We start from the raw sequence: 18,974 nt of genomic DNA, 5'->3' as shown, positions 1-18,974 counted from the left end.
TTGATTTGATTTTTAATTTTACTTCTAAATTTTATTTAAATCTTATCTTAACTACATTGTAGATTTATCTGTGTTTATGATTAAAATTCCATGTATATAATTTTTTATTTATGTGTTAAGTTTTTTTATCAATTTTATCTATTTAGACGTGGTCAGCCCATTTGGAATATTGAACAACTCCTTGATACATCTTTTGACACCCTCCACTGATCCATCTTATCAACTGATCTTCTTCTCTCAAATGAGATGAGTTCCAGTGTCTTGCGGAGTGTGAGAGCTTGCATGTATGCTTCTACTTCGTCTGATAATTCCATTCTACTCTATAAATTAGAGTTTAAAATTTAATAAAATTTTGTAAAAACAGTGATAATGTTTTATTAAATATGCCCTTGTTTGTTTGTCCCTCAGTTGTAATAAATAGATAGAGGATTAAGTAAATTATATGAAATTATAATGTTATAATTCATTAGTTTTCGTATTACGGCCATATCCATATAAAATTACCGGAACCCGTCAGATCTCCGAAGTCAAGAATATGAGAGCTGTGTGATTACTTAAGCGAGCGATCATTCGGGAAAGCACGGTGCTGTACTTTTTTTATTGGTCAAAACTTTGTACAAGTCATTTTAATTTTTATAAATATATAGTACGATTTATTATAGAATTCAATACATTTCTTTCACCTCAATGGTAATCCTTTTTTTGTTTTTCATCTTTTAAAACTTACCATGGCGTAGCATAGAAGTTACATTGGTACATAAGAAAATAAAAATATCTGCCATAAATAACTACATAGATGTCAATCTATTTGATATTTAGTTTTTTTATTTTAAAACGCATCACTCTTGATCATGAAACATATATGGCAATAGAAGCTAGAAATTATAATATTATTTTTGTCACTTTTTATATATAAGTAGCTATGTCTTTTAGTGCCAAACCAAGTCTATTAAATCCATGAAAGAATTTAAATGAATTTCACATTACAGTCTTTTTATAAAGGCATATTTTAGATAACACACAATTCGGCAAGAAAATAGAATTATGTTCATAAAGCCCTCAAAATACATTTTTAAAAAAAAATAATTATCTTACTTCTCATTCATCGCATCAGAAAAAAAACAAATTTATATAAATCAATTTATGAACATTTAAATATCTTTTTGCATGTTTTTTTCCTATTATACAAAAAGATTGAAATATAGTCTTTATTCATGAAATGGTAACACCATTGCTTCTATACTAATAAACCAAAGCTTTTCATCATTTTTTTATGTATAGATATAAATGAAACCAAGTATAAATTCATAAATATTTTAAAGTTTTTATCCCACAGGCTATTCCGTTAAAAAAACTTAGAACATTGACCTCTAATAAATAAATGCATTGCGATAAATATACACTTTGAATATTTTTTGAATCTTATGATCGATAAAGGTTTTGTGTATTTATTTTAATCCGTCTTTTATAAGCTATTTTGCGTGTTTTTTAATGTTGCATTTCTCAAAAAAATTACTGTTTTAATGTGATATTCTAATTTCTTTACGTTCTATATAGGAATAAATTAGAGGCTTGCACCGCCCTATGTTTTTTTATCAAGGATGTCGCGTCATAGAGTGGCGATACTTGAGTAGTGTGAATCTTCGATTTTTATTCTTCAATTTTTAGAATTCAAGATTCGAATTCATCCTCCACATGAGATTTTATAAGTTACAAAACTAGTAATTAATCTCGCCAAGCTGTGGATACTTCAAACACAGTTAAAATACCCCCACTGTTAAAGAGATCCTTTAACTTTAAAAGACAATTGATGGGCGCAGAGACAAATTAATTCTATTTCCGAATGATAGCGCAAGTAATAAAATCCACCATAGACATGATGGAGATGTTTACTCCCAGCGGTGAATCGATTGGTGGCGCAAAATCGCAAATCATTTTCCGACTTTTCACATGGATTCCTTCTCTATTCATAAATTTTTTATACTAATCTCGCAACTTTCATTTTCTATAAAAAAACAAAAGGTTAACAGGGCTATTTACGAGACAAAAAAACAAGGTATATAGGAGTTGGATTCGGTAGAAACCTCTAGCGGATATCTTTTTTCAAATGTGGCTGGTTTACAATATTCCAATTAGATATTTAGAAATAGAACAATAAAAAAACCTGAAAATGTTCGTAGTGATGTAGGGATGCTACAAAGTAAAAAGGATTGAAATATAAATAAGTATTTTATAGATCATTCCAGTGATAATTAAGCAAATAATTGTTCGATAAAATTGTTTTTGGGTGTGATGTAAAGGTGATATAGATAATGAAAAGCGTGTTTTGAAATTTTATAAAGGAAAAATTATATTTAAAGTTTTATATACTTGGGATAAATTATAAAATAATGCGGGGTAAATAGCGATATAAAAAAAATTACAAATAAAAAATTGAAAATATTTTTTATTATGCATAAAGAAATAGTTTTAAAATATGAACAATTGAGATTTAGACAAAGAAATAATGCTTTTATTGTCAAAAATATGCTGACTCAATAGAATGTACTGTTTTTATTTATATTTAACAAAATTGTAGAGCAAGAAATAATTCATCTTGATGATGATATTTGAATCGGATTACGTTTTTTTTCCAAAGTAATTATTTTATAAAATTTAATTCAAATATATAGATATAATACATCACCGTGTATTACAGTAATAAGAGGAGATTAAGAGATCTTTTGATAATCGATGAAAAGGAGGCGGTAAATAACTTAGAAAAAAAACATATAAAGAGATAATTTAACCTCAACTACAAATTCTAAATGATAATTAAAAACTATGGTGGTAGATTTTAAATTATCATGAATATAATTGTGCACAATAATATATTTTTAAAGTCCCATGTAAAAGGTGCAATATAAAATAATTATTTACAGTTACAAAAGCATCAAAAATTTAGAATACTAGTTATTTGAAAGTTGAATACCTTTTAGCTACAGAACATAAAGTACTAATATTAGAAACAGGACAACGTTTTAAAGGAAAAGTTTATGAGTTCAATGCTGTGTTAATGTAGACTATGACCTGTTATGAAAGTTGTATGGTAATCGATATATGAATGTGCTAATTATTGATATGGTGTGCTAGTGTTGCAAAAATTAGACCAATATTTCATAAAATTCAATGGATTTTTACATTTAGGTTGAATAAGATATGATCTAAAAAAAATGCAAATTCGAACATACTACTAAGAATATTAAAATTTTTAATGCAAGAACAAATGCCAAAGGTAATTTAATTATTATTAAAAATGAAATGGTGTAAATTTAAAAACATGGTAAGATTATAGACTCATGATTCTATGAAGTAAAAAAATAGTAAACGAAATTTTAAAAAGGGTTAGGGGAACAAATATTTTATGCAAATAGTTATTGTTAAAAATAGATAATGGTTTTATAAAGGCATAACAATTGGAAAATAAATATCTCGGTGTAAAGTAAATAAAACGATATTAAAAATAGACAATATTGATTATAGGAAAGAACAAATTGCATGGAAAGATACTTCAAACATAGTTTTTGTAGTGGTGATATTTAATTTGTATTATTTTTAAGTAGTTAGGTTGAAGCTCATTATGTGTCGCTTACATAAATTGATTTGATTTTTATAATATTAAACATTGTAGTAAGCTTCTAAAAAAATAAAAAAGGTATAATATGAAAAATTATAAATAATATAATAAATTGATGTGTGTGTCGCTTTTTTTATTTCTTATCACCATAAAACACACGAGATAGGGAGTAATATTAATTTTCGTTCAATTATACTCAGATATTAGCTGCAATTCATGGGCCCAGTCAATGATATTAATTTAATTACCCACATTCATATTAAAACTGCGTTTTGAGTCATCACTTGTACATTTTTAGCTATAATTTTAACCAGAAGTATGTTTAATTTATGGGCCAAATCTTTAGTTATAATTTTATTTTTTTTTCTCGAGCTCAACTGACTTGATACCCTGCGCACACAGTGTATTTATACTTTCAGTTATCTTCTAGTCTCCAAAGTCTTCTTCAATACCTCTCCTCCTTCTGAGACTTATAAATTACCATAATTGATCAATAAATTTATTCAAATATCTTGAGTGAACAAACCTGTGATTTAAGATAAAATCAAATTTTATTTATTAGATGATTTTAATAGGGCTTACAACATCTAATTGAATAAAACACAGTACATCCTGGATCGCTGATTTATAATAATACTTGTGCCGTATTATTCAATTCACAATCATTTTCTGCGTTTATTCACCTTATTATGACTTAGAGTTTCTTAAGTCACTTAATTTTTTTTGCGTATTTAGTCTGTATCTTCGATTTTTTTTATTCCTTATGTTGAAAAAAATATTTACTGGGATTGAATCTTGATTCAACCTGCTTGTTATTAATTCAATAAGTTTTATATAAGAAATCATTGAAAGTCATCTTTTATCTTATTATATTAAACAAGAATATGATAAATTAAACTTGGATATTAATAACCTTTTGATAAAATTTTAGCAAAATAAATATATTTTAATTTTTATCATTGCTAGCTGTTTTCTTTAGTAGATTTCTAAGCCAGAATTTGATTGCGATATCTAAAAAACAAATGACTGTAATAATTTAAATTTTGAATCACCAAAAAAAATTCCATAGCAACTTTGAAGCAATAAATTTATTGAATTTTTTCTAATAAAGTCTGAGCATGCATTTTTTATTTTGTACCATGTTTACGTATAATATACAGAAAATCATTATATTTGCTTATGTCACAAAATTTCCAAAACGTATGGCCCTTTTTGTCCATTATGAAAAAACACACGGAAATATAATTTTAAAAAATATTTCGTAATTTTAGATCACTTAAAATTTAACATCTATATAACAGGCGCATCTGTTAAATTTTATCATAAAAGTTAAAAAATAAGATTAGCAAAAATAAAAAGCGATATTAGTTGATAATTCTTGAAGAAAAGGTATTTTATAACACATGAAACCGAACTATAAAATTTTTTAGCTTTTACTTGCAATATTTAAAATTACACAGAAATAAAGGGAAATTAACTTCATATTAAAAAATTAAATGGTCATCCTAACAATTATTTTAAAAAATTGAAAATATTTTGAGCTTAAAATAAAAATAACGTTGTTTTATCTAGATTCTAAGTTGACATGCTATAAAAATTAAAGAAAAAAATCCCGATTAGCAAAATACGATATTTATAAATATTGCGCTAGAATCACGGTGCTTCAAAAAATTTTAAATGAAATGATAAAAAAAAATCTAAATACAAAAAAAAATCATTTCAACCCTTTAAATATAATAAATTTTTATTCCAAGGTATTATTGTATTTTTTATTTATGTTAATATCATGAATTAAAACTCTCGGTTCTTCAGAGTAAATAAAATATATAACATAATAAAAATATCATCCTAAAAGAAGGGGAATAGGATCAAATATAATAGCATACTAATTTTAGAGCCTCAAATTATGATATAATATAAAATATACGATTTTAGTCAGGTTTAGATCCATAATGAAGTCTAAATTTATTCTTAAATAATAACCAAATTAATTCAAAGTGTATTATATTGAACAAATCGAAATATAAGATTCTTTTTGCATAAATGCATATAATATGTTTATCTAATTCAATTATTCTATTATGCTGATAAATAAGAATCTTAGGCAAGATGATATGTGCAAAACACATATAAGTTTTTATTATCAAAAGAAGATAATCCTTATGCTGTTTATTTACAGCATTGTTTCTACTCGTAGATAGATAAAATGAAGAAAGTTGTGTAGTTTGAAATAATGAAAAAATATAATATAATTAAATTGATTTCAAGTTTATTTTTGTAATTGAAGATGTTATTAATATTAATATAAAGATATAATTCTTTTCATATAAGAGATTAATTAAAATATTTTATTTATAGTTTTAATAATTATCAAGAGATTCAAAAAGGTTATAAACAGATTCGCTCGATGCAGACAATGAACTCGTTTTGAATTTGAATTTTTATAAAATATTAGGCTATAAAGGTTGTGAAAAATGTTTGCTGTATCGATTATCCTTGTAAATAAGCTACCAAGGCGTCTGATAGATTTATTATAAAATTTTAGATATCTTAAAATATTGTAAATTTAGATAAATAAATTATGAAATCTCTTTAAGTTATAAATAGAGCTTTAATTTGGTCATGATTTTTGATTATATAAAATTTGTGGTAAGAGAATTTATGTCTCATATTCTTTAGATTGATTAATGTTTATTTTTATACACAATTCAATCGAATCTGAATTAAAGTCGCGACATATCTTATATTTGCATATAAAATTATCTTTTTTATACGTCTAGAGTATACCGAATGGCATGTGAGAAGGTTATATTTAAAAAAAATATTTTAAAGAAATAAATACAATATATAAATAATGAATATAAGTACATTCCACATTTCTTTATGTTTTAGAGAAACTAAAGTGAGCTTCCTATATCAATAAATAATATATATTTTTTACTGGATTTTAACCCTTGAAGAAAAAAAATAAAAATTTATGTTCTTTTTAAATTTTTTCTTGGGATGATAAAAATATTACAAATCGTTTTTACAATGAAACTAAAACCATTTTTATGCTCTTTAATGTATTTATAAATTTTTATTGCGTAATGATACATGGGGGTTGTTGGCCGATAATTTATTGGCAAACAATATGTTTATATTTTTGATTGAAATAAAAGTATAGGGATACATAAAATTTTTTAAAAATTTATATGGTGCAACAATAGCCTTTTAAACAAAAATTACCAAAACTGCACTCATAAAGAAAATTCTCTAAAGATTCTATATAATTTTTTTAGTTTAAATATTCTAAAAATTATTGTGTAATCGAAATAATTGGGTATTTTTCATCTCAGATAGATAATTTAAAATCATTAATATAAAAGAGTTTAATCATAATGATTGCTTCTACTTTTTTTCGAATAAATATTCTAATTTTTATTTTTATAAAACATCGTTCAATTCAGTATATAAATAATGCATTAAGGTTCTGCTGCTTTAAAAAAATAAATATTGGATAATTACATAAAAATATTAGGAGATTTATAATTTTTTGCATTATAAAAGGTGTTTTATTTATTAATATATTACGGTATTTTAATTTTATAATTTCCTGTCAAGCATAATGTGATTGTTTTCTCTTAGGAAGATCATATCTATACTCTTGGCTATATCCTCTTCGATACATGCTAAAAACTGTGTTTTATTTATAGGTTAATTAGAATTCAGAATTTGTCATTTTTATAGTTGTTCAAACAAAAATTTGGATTTCATTATAGACAAATTTGCTTGTGTATTCTTTCAACCTCATCATATTTACAATCTTTTTCGATGCTTCTTCTTATCTTTATAATTATTAGTTATGTGCCTTCCTCTCCTATTGTTTGTGCGTATGTTTCCGCTTCGGTTGGCAGTACTAATTCGTTATTATACGACTTATATTATTTTGTAACATTCTAAAAAAGATTTATTTAATTATAATAGAAATTTTACTTTTTTTAGCTCTATAATTATTTCCATATATTAATTTTAGACGTTAAGTATCACAATTAATATATAATTTAATATATAGTATATTGCATCTTTTGGATATCTTTAATCGTATCGGTGTCATGGAAACAAATTTTATCTGTTCATTATAATTAACTTTGATCTATATATAAAAACCGATTCTGACATGTGAAGCAAATTATTTAGTAAATACGAAAAGCCATGCTATGTCGCAATAGATACTAATGATAACGCATAAGTGTATAAAAATTGAATTTGTTTATTATAGCTGTTTCAAACATTTATTTTTCTCCATTAAAAAGAGCGTTATAAGAAGTAATTTTTTTACGTGAATTATATAATACTATGCTCTAGGTTCTAATTTTCGTTTAATATCGTAAGAAATAGCTAACAAAAAAATTGGGCATAGATTATTTTCTGTGGTTAAAAATAGTTCTATACTCGTAATAAAACAAAAACATAGTCTTGCAATAGTAGGAATTGGATGTAAAAATTTATACGAAATATTAATTTTATTTGCCAACGTTAACTTTAAATAATATACTCAAATGTTTGCCTTTGATATTATAGATACCTTTTCATACTGCAAATCATCTTTAGGAATAAAAACAAGAAGTATATTTTTAATTCCAATTTTAGTTTCCAATTCGGGTTTACTTCCTTTTTTCAGAGAAAGAAGTGGTATTTTAAAATAGTCACAAAACAATGGTAAATGCTGGAATATGATTTGGTGATGTGTATCATTATTGCAAACAAACAATATTCCTTCTTTTATAAAATTATTACTTTCAAAATATTTCATCATTTGGTTATAGCTAACTATTTTCTTGTTGCTTTTGGTGATACAGTTTATTATTTTGGAGTGCAAGTTACCGTATAGAATTTCAATCTCAAAAAAATCTAACTTAAATGTCCTTTTAACCATTCAAAATGGGGATTTAATATACAGATTTTTATCTTGAAAGCATTTAGAATATTACAATTAAATAAACAATTTACTGGATATCGAATGACATTAAAACAATTTTTAAATAGAATTTTATTTATTTGGGAGCTAAAAAAAAATTGAAATTTAAGTAAAGGTCATCAAAATCTAGAATGTATTTTAATAATTATGCTTTGAATGGACGATAATACTCAAAAATATAGACTTTTTATGATTTATGTAAGCCAACAAAGAAACATGAGGTTGAATCTTTTGATTTCCAACACTTTATTCAGATTTATTAAATCAATGGAGATAAACTAAGAAATAAATTTTCATGAGATTTAAGCCTCTTCATGAAGGTGATTATAATAATCAATGGTAAGATGATATTAATCATTGATTTGGTAAAGATAATATTCTAAAGTGCTTTAAGATTCAATGAAGGACAGCACTTATTAAATTTACAAAACATAGTAAAATGAATATTCAGTGAAATCACGTAATTTTGGCGGTTAACAGATTATATATGAAAGACTAATACTACTTAATGAGATGTATTGTGCGTGATCATCAAAATAAATTCCAAAAAATTAATTAAAGAGACTAGTCAGAACACAGCAGTATGTAGTCAAACGACCGAACAATCATTAAGAGAATAAATCTCGGTTTCTGTTCAATACATCTGTCACTGTTCATCATTCTAGACGTGTGTGGCAAAAATCATAGATTTTGCTGATGTGAATTTACTAAACAAAAGATTCTGAATAGTAAAGACTACATGAGGGTTAAATAATTAAATATATTTATAGATTTTTAAAATATGGTTCCAAATATAATTAAGAAATTTCCGGAAAAATATATAGCACTATGAAATGAATTTTAGTAATAGTAAAATTAAAGCTAGTTGAAGGCTTTGTAATATATTAATTTAAATACTATTTATCATACATAAACCTTTTAAAGTATCTGTATTCATATAATAAAAATAAATTTTATATTCATAGTAAGGGAATTATATCATTTATGTAAGATTCGTTTTTGAAATTAATAAATAAAGCACACGAAAAGTTAACCTATGATAATAGTCAAAAATTTTGAACATAAAAATACATTTAAGATTGGTAGGGATTTTGACGCGGTTGGTCAATGTCAAAATTTCTACAGTGAAACATAAGTTTCAAGCTATACCTATCTTTCAAATATAGTTTTTTTTATGTCTAATATATAAAAAGTAATAAATTAGAATGTGTTTTTGAATATCAATAAAAAAAACATAAATATTTTCTATTTTATTTTGTAGTCAGCATCCTCGACCTTTTAAAATATAAATTTGCGGTGTTTTATCATCACTTTTATCGCAATCAAAACACAAACAATCACTAAAATATGAATAAACGATGATTCGAAAACAAAATATTCAAAAATATTTCATTAAATAAAAAATTAGTGTATGAGATTTTCTGTGACTTATAAATTTACTTGAAGTTTTACAAAAATTGTAATAAAATCACAATATGAGCCGAATATGAATTTTAAAAAGTCCAAGTGTTTTGATTCAACCGCACCAATTGGTTAAAAGCTTAAGGAAATATCCTATCATACCAATAGTTGCTTCGATTACATGCATTTGTATTCGGGAATCGATTCAAGTTGTTTCAATGCCATAATCAAATGTAATCTTAAAAGATGGTAACTTTATTTTGCCGTGGGTCCACCTATTGGTGTTTTTTGTATGCCTTGGATGAAGGCTGCATTAACAGTCATCTTGTTAATTTAACAACGCCTTGCATGATAAGAATTCGACTGTCTATCGTTTGAATTAAATAGAAAGTCATCTGATATTTGAGTTGCTCAGCACCAAGTCGACTTTGTGAATTTTCTAATTGGATGGAAATGATCTTAATACTTTATTTGATTGTAAATATGTATATCATTTTTTTAATTTTTAGACTAATAAACATTAAAAAACATTTTTATAAACTAAGTCATATTTTTTTACAATTTTTGCATCAAAAATTTTAAAGGCGTTTTGAAAATATTTCAAGCTTATTTTTATGGTATATATAATCTCGTTTATAAATATATCTATGAAATTTTATCGTGAGATTCGTAAACTTGTTTATTTATTGAATATTTAAAAGCTTTAAACATGTAACTCTTAATAATTTTTCAATATAAATAATTTCAATTCAAATACTATTGATTCAATTAACAGTATCTTATTGTATATAATAAATTTATGTTAGCTGAATTTCCATTAATTCAATGAATACATATATTTGATTTTTTAATGAAAACAATATAAATCTGATAATAGTGTTCACACTTTTTCGTAAATTTAAATTGAATCCAAGTATATTTGAAAAATTCTCAATATATTTTGTAACCACGAATAAATAAAACGCTTATTTATTTAGACGAATAAATATTTACGGAATATCACTATAATTTATTCTCAGTTTATTTTGGTCTCTTCTAGTCGTTTTTTACCATATTTCTATTCTGGCTACCCCTACAATAAATCGCTTGCCATGCTACCCATAAAATATAAGGCATGAATATTGACATATATTTAGGATTACTGTTAGCCAGTAGATTTTTTTAAACTATGTACATACATATATTGAATTACAAACTAGAAGTTTATGTTGTTTAGAAATATATACATAAAACATGCTATGACAATAAATTTATCCATTCAATTAAAGATTTTCGTATCTCCAATAAAAAATCAATGGTTATGAATTTGTAACTTATACTTTATTATAAGAACTGTATCGTTTTTTGAGTGCTATATTTATTGATTATTTAAAAAAATTAAGAAATTATTTTGATTCCTCTGAAATGCAATTAAAAAAATATATCTTCTTATTCGGGCTATATTGTTTTGATAATTTGTTTTTTTACCTCCTTATTTTAAAATCTAGTATAGATAATCCTAGAATGCTCTTATAATATATTCCGATAAGGAAATAAACATACAAAGATATTCTTTTAGTCTCATCCATATAATCTTTTAATTGAATCATATTACTCGCAGAAATAAATATTTAAGAACCGTGATTTTATAATTTAAAGTAATTTGCATGTATGAGTCACATATGTACGCCACCCTAATCCTATACAAGCAGAATATCCGTGTTCAGCTACTGCTATTTCAGCTATCAGTAAGTGATTAAAGTTCGATAGGATATCCCTGATTCAAACATTCGGATATCTTCCCGACTTTGATCCCCAATTGGTGGATCCCATGAAACCTCTGGTATACCGAAAAGGTATAAAAGTCTAAGGGTGGTACCAATGTTTGAATATATATACCCATCGACGCACGACAGTTTAAAGATACCTAGGTGTATAAGAGTGAAGGTACAATTTAGTTTTTTTCATATAAAAGCACGATACTGAAAGTTATAACAACTTTCAAATTTAATTTAAATAAACAAAATCCATAAAATATTCCTCGTTCAATGAAACAGGAATTTTGATCGATTCTTTTTTTAAAATCATCAATAAACTGGAATAAAAGAAAATTCCTATTTCTATTTTAAAAAATATACCTATATAATCGAGCCTTGTATAAATTAAAAGAACAGACCACAGCAAATTATTATTTAAAACAATTTGCTTTTTAAAAAAAAATAAAAATGTATTCAAATTTGATTTTTCCCGAGTTAAAATATTGCTTTGTTAAAAAACATATTCAACGATAATATATAATGTGTTTCATTCATTCATATTTACTAATAATAAAAAATATCATTAATTTATGAACACTTTATTTGGAATGATATTATTTTTTATGCTGGATAATATAATACAAATTTAACAAATGTTTGCTAAACATTGAATTATATTGAAATACAAAATTTCTTTATGTAAACGTATTTTTACAGAAAATAAGTTTAATAGTTGATATACAATGTGGGTCATATATAAATACAATACCGAAAACTTATGATTAAATGGATTTTAAATGTTGTAGTAACTCGTATAGTTATAATTTTTATAAATTATCGACGAGCAGCCTATTTTTCAAAAAATATTTATAATATATACAACATAGAAAAAATACATTATAAACTTTTATCTTATTACACATTTGGACCTAAAAAAAATTGTAATGATATATTATAAGTGATTTTTGTTTAGTTTATTTTTTACTGAACTCGTTATAAAAATACAATTATTGTTTTAAAATTCGTATTAGATTTAATATTTATATTTGGAAAGTATTGTATCAATCTTATGCTTAAGATTATAATGCTTTTTGTATTTTTTTGTTAATTTAAGATATCTTAAATCATAAAATGTTTTACTTTTTTCTGCAACAATACTGATTGTGCAAATTTTAAGATTTTTATAAGGTTTAAGCTTAGAAATGTACAAAATTAAAATAATATTGATTTTATTTTTGCGAGTAAAATATAATTAGGGGTTTCTGGAAATAATTTGGCAGGTTTTTATTTTATTTAGATTCCACTTGACTTTCATGCATTATACACAAAGTAAACATTTATCTAGATCGATTTTCGGTTTATTTTTAACTCTGATATAGATTAAATATAATGTTTAGGTAAATTTATATTTTATTTTAGTCAAATACAAGAGATCTGCGAAAACGAAAATGCAGAAATAAAAGTTGATACCCGAATTAAAACAGATATTTTAATCAAACAAAATAGACCTGATATTTTTCTATACGATAAAAAAGAAAATATGATTACGCTGATCGAAATAGGTATAACGAGCCTTGATAACTTGACTGAAGTTGAGAATGAAAAATATAGGAAGTATGAAATCTTGGTGAATGAACTTGGTTTAATTTACAAATTCTAAACAAGAATAATACCATATGTGATGACTTGGGATGGGGTGGTTACAAAATTACATAAATAATTCGTTAAGGAGTTAAAAATCCCGGACGAAGTAGAAGAATACATGCAAGCTCTCACACTCCGCAAGACACTTGAACTCATCTAATTTGAGAGAAGAAGAGCAGTTGATGAGGATAGATCAGAGGAAGGTGTCAAAACATGCAACAAGGAGTTGTGCAATATTCCCAACACGCTGAACACGTCTAAATAGCTAAAATTGATAAAAAAAATTAACCCATAAATAAATAAGAAGTTTATTTTAGTCAAATATACAACCATGAAAGTATATATGTTTTTGAAAACCGCAAGTAAAATTTAAGTTCTAATTGCAAAAATTAAAAACTTAAATAAGATATATAAAAATTTAATAATAACAGGAATTATACATGAATATCGAGAATTCTTTGATTTAAAAAAATCTTTGAAAGGATATAAAATTTAAAATTTATGATATATTATACATCTTTTTCGCAATTTACACATATTTTATTATTCCCAAAAACAAAATAAACAATCTAAATTACCAGATATACAACGAAATTTCTAGAGTCTGACCTAATAGTCAATAAATAATTACATATATTCAAAATTATATGATTGTTTGCAACAAACACATTCTAGCTATAAAACCAAGATATTATAATTGAATAAGATCAATGGAAATAACTATAAGATGCCAAGTTTTGCGATAATAAGAATGATTTAAATAAAAAAAGTACTAAAATAATGCTGTGTTTTCTAAAAGCCTATGCCTCTCATCGATTATCAAAAACACATAATTGAAACATTTATATTATATTTGATGCCAATTGAGAATTAATTTTTTGAGGCTTTTGTGATCGCTAAAAAGCAAATATAATAAATTTTATTTTTTAAATTATTACGCAAGAGTATAGACATATTGAAATCAAAATGGTACCTTTCTTATCGAAAGCTTGAATATCCTGTCATCTTATCGTTTTTTACAAGATAAATCGATTAGAAGAAATATACATTCAATCTTTGGATATCCTATAAGTTGGCTTGTACGCGTTTTTGTGAAGCACAAAAATGGTTTTGTTTGGCAGTGATGATCCGATCAGATAGTTTCACCATTAAACTAGAATATAGGTATCCATAAACTGTAAAAAAATTCTAGCTCATAGATGATCTATTGAGGAAATTATAGTAGAGGAATCTATATATTCTTGATCATCAAAAAAAGAAAGGCAATAAAATCAAAAGGAATAACAGAATAGGATTATGCAATATTGAATTCTTTACTGAAAAAAATGTTGGTTAGAAAGGAAATATTCGTTTATATTAGGCTATCATATGCTAAGTGATGTTCATATAAGCCATATAGCGAATTAAATGAACAGAAACAAAAATAAAAAATACAGTCTAAAAATAATAGTCTAATTGCATCAAAATGCATTTCGGTTGACAGAAATATATGGTTAAAAAATTTAGATCGCCTGATGGGTGAAAATAGGGAATATAGAATCCTTAGCAGAAGAAAAAATAGTTCCAAACAAAAAAAGAAATATGTTATTCAGTATAAAATATAAATGAAAGCACTGTGGTATTGTTTTTTTAAACAGTAATCAAATAAAAGTAAATATAAAAGAATACTTGACCATGAATTGGCACAGTGGCATATATTGGTGCTAAGATGCATAAACTTATGCTATCAAGAAAAATTAACTAAAAAGATCATAGAAATTACAGGAAATATCATATAAGAGATTACAGAAAACAAATGTCCAGAAAAAAAAGTAGACACTTGAATAAAAACCAACATTAAATTAAAGCATGAACTATCAGATATTTTTGTGTCAGATAGAAAGAAAAACTGAAAACAGTGCGTAATTGGAAATAACGAGTAATTTGACGAGATTTTGATATAAATAAAAATCCGAAAAAACGTAGATATAAGTATAAATAAACACCCAATAATTTATAACGAAGAACATGAAAATAAATGGGATGCCGTCATAAAAAATACAATAAATCGTATGTTATAGAGTGAAGTATGTCTACTGAAACAGAACATACCAACATACAAATGCATTAATAAAACTTAAATAAATAAGAATACAAAGAAGTGATACATTAATCAAGGTTCAAAAGATGATAATGCTGACTTAAAGCCTTAGAAAATCTGATCTATAGAACTATCACAAGTTGCATACGTTAAAATAAATAAACTTGAATTCAAATATAGAAATAAATAAATAAACTGTTTATTGGAATTATAATGTATTTAAAAGGGTTTTTACATCCTTCTTTTGTTTCCATACCCACATAAAAATAGTTACGATCGCTTAAAATTCTAGTTTAATATTACTGTGTTATTGAAACATAGAAATAAACGAATATAAAAATTTATATATACTAAGACATCCATAAAACTTTATATTATACGATGTATAAGACAACAACATAAATTCGAAGAATTAAAGAGTTAAAGTAAGATGATTTATGTGACAAAAACCTTGTTATTTCCAGTTTAAATCAAATATAGATTTAAAATAGTAAAAAAGGCTTTTTTTTTAGAAATCTAAACTTTACCATATTTAATTTTTTAACATTGTGATACAATCATCCAAACATTATAATTTTTTTAAAATAAGGAAATAAAATTATATGCAGTGTTTATATAAAGTTTTTTATATTTTGACTTAAAACTGTACATTTTTTTATAAAAACCTATGAATTTTGCTAATAAATTTATATAAATTCTCCTTACGCTGTAATAACCCATTTTTTATGCACTAACTGTATCCTGATTCAAATAGAAAACCAAGAAATCAAAATACAAATGAGTAGTCATAAAAATATAATTACTCTTTATAATCATAATAATATGAACTTAAATTGAACAGAAAAATAATAATAAAAAATAATAATAAAAATAATAAAAATAAATTTCAGATCATTAATTTTTTTTTTACAGTCTTTTAGATAAAACAGAAATGATAATTCTTGCATTAAGGGTGCATAAAAAGTATAAAAATCCCAATAAAACAAACGTAAATATCCACCTTTGGCTTTTTTTGTTTACACGATTTCTTTTAATACAGGATCATATAATTTATTACAAGTATAAATCATATACTGAAACTGTAAAGTTAAGTTTTCTTTAAGTTCATTGTTTTTTATACTTATCACAAAAAAATAAGCTTGACTACAATTAAAGATGTATAAAGCTTTAATACGAAAAAAATAATGTATTTTTTTTTTGGAAAGTTAGATCATTCTAGATATATCATATTTTTTTTGTGGGCCATATTTTTAAAATTTCTAGATTTTATTTTTGCGTAAAAACAATATATTCCTATTCATTAAGTCAAAACATGTAGTTTTTTTTAGCCTAAGATAAAATTTTGGGCTTTCACAACCTTTAGACACGGCTGTTAAATTTTTACGATATGCTCGATTAAAAATATTTATGTTGGCTTTTATTATATGTTTTGCATTATATATACTATAAGTGCAAATATGTTGTTTTACCTACTATAAAAGCAATTTTTCTAATGACCAATCGTTTTAAACTATAGAAATTTGTGCATCTAGAAAATCAAAATTTGTGTTTATGTTGCGAAAAAGGTGCTTATCTATTGATTTACCTTTTATTTAGCTTTAAACTACTTATGCACATTAAATGTGAATTTTTCTTATTTCCTATATTAACTGAATATAAACACGTATAGAAAGTATAAAAAAAGCAACAGAAAGATAAAATCTAAAATTCCGAGTCAAATTTTTTTCAAGCAAAGAACACCAAATAGAATCATCACAAAAAATTAAATAATTAAAATTCTAATATGAGGTTTTTAGTGCAGATAAATTACGTTTAAAATTAAAATCACTCTAATTTAAATTTTTATTTTATTTGTGCACATACATGAAAATCTACGTTTATAGATGGGATATATAGTTTCCTTTAATTTTAAATATTTATTCAAAAGAAACTTCAGAAACAATAAGAATACAACCTGTCATTTAAATATTAATCATCTCTGTGATGATTGAAGAATATTATTTGAATTCCAATCAAATATGCTATATAGATTCCTGGCTTTTGACGCAATAATTTTTTTTGTTATGTCAGGTTTATATTAACTTTGAAGAGTTTTTTAAACAGATTTAAAAAAAAAACTAAATAAGGTTTGTGATTCATAGAAACTCATTTTATACAAAGTTAACTTCAGATAATTATTTTTAATTATACAAGATAATGGTAGAAAGGGTAAATTAAAAGATACACATAGGGCTATTTGACGATGAAAACCAGGAATATATATTATAAATCTTATAAGATAAAAATACATTTTTGTTATTCTAAATTATGTATGACAGAAATGGCAACTGAACCTGAAAATATTACAACGAATAATTGCCAAAAAAAAATACTTCTAAATGCAGAACGAAATCAATTGCTTTCTGTATATTTCTATTAAATGCCTAATTTTTTATTTTAAATCATAAATGCACAATGTATATTTTCCATTTACAATATTTTTTAAAGTATATCTGCTATATAAAATGCTGTGATTTTACATCTATGATCATCATGATAATGTGTAACGAAGCTATTAAATGTGATTTGAAAAATCAAAATATTTCATATTCAAAGAAACAATGATTTTAAACTAACAATTACAATCATATAAATTTATCAAAAATCTTTAAATAAAATGCAAAATAAGCTTATACGCATTAAATCCAAATATTTTTAAATCAAAGAATGAAATTACATTCCGAGTTTTCTATATAAGATATCTATATTGGCAATTTTTCTTCCAATAAATCATTATGACAACAACAAAATAGCTGATTTTTAGGCACTTAAAACTTATAGAAGATTATAAGCCCAAATTAATTGTTTTTATTTTTCTAAACATTCAAATGCAAGAAAAGGTACAGAAAGGTGCATATATACCTTTAAAATATAATTGTGTTTATAGATAAATCAGTCGAAAACTTGATTTTTATATTTTATGAAGCGATAAATGAAATCTAATTTTAGTTGTATCAAGAAATAATGATATGAATCGCAATAATTTTTTTTTTATAAAAACTTAGATGATATTAAGATGAAATTTTTATAGATATATTTTAGTTAATATACTTAAAGTATATATAAAATCAAAAATACAAACTTTCTTTATATACTGGAAAATCTTTTTTGGTTTGATCAATATTATATATATAACAAATGTTCCAATAATAGATTTTACGGTTTATTATAAAGTTTTTAATTCTATTATTATAGATTTATATAGAAAAACGAAGCTGTAAACTGATCTTAGATTTTAGTTTAACTATAACTGTAACAAATACAGTTCTTTTGGATGATATCTTTTTGCTAAATTGTTAAGATAACATTTATAGAGCCAGGATAGGCAATAATTTCTAATACAGGTGCAAGCTAATATTCTAACACTTAAAATTCATCATCTACATTTCTTTAAAAACAATAAAGATGTAATGTTATAAAATAACTACAAAAAAATTATATAAATAATTAAATATAGTTAATTTTAAGAATTTAATACAGTTCACGAAACAGATATCC

At 24.3% G+C, this 18,974-nt stretch overlaps 1 pseudogene; it reads right to left on the bottom strand.

The window, feature by feature from the left end:
• Nucleotides 1-9,139: 9,139 nt before the first annotated feature.
• On the bottom strand, nt 9,140-9,314 carry LOC147066672 (small nucleolar RNA U3; annotated as a pseudogene).
• Nucleotides 9,315-18,974: the final 9,660 nt, after the last annotated feature.

This window comes from Rhyacophila brunnea, unplaced genomic scaffold (assembly GCF_057557595.1).
Source record: "Rhyacophila brunnea isolate RB1 unplaced genomic scaffold, BYU_Rbru_1.0 scaffold_41, whole genome shotgun sequence".
Lineage (NCBI taxonomy): Eukaryota > Metazoa > Arthropoda > Insecta > Trichoptera > Rhyacophilidae > Rhyacophila > Rhyacophila brunnea.
Note: the sequence above shows the minus strand (reverse complement) of the source record. Positions and strands in the feature narration are given on the sequence as shown.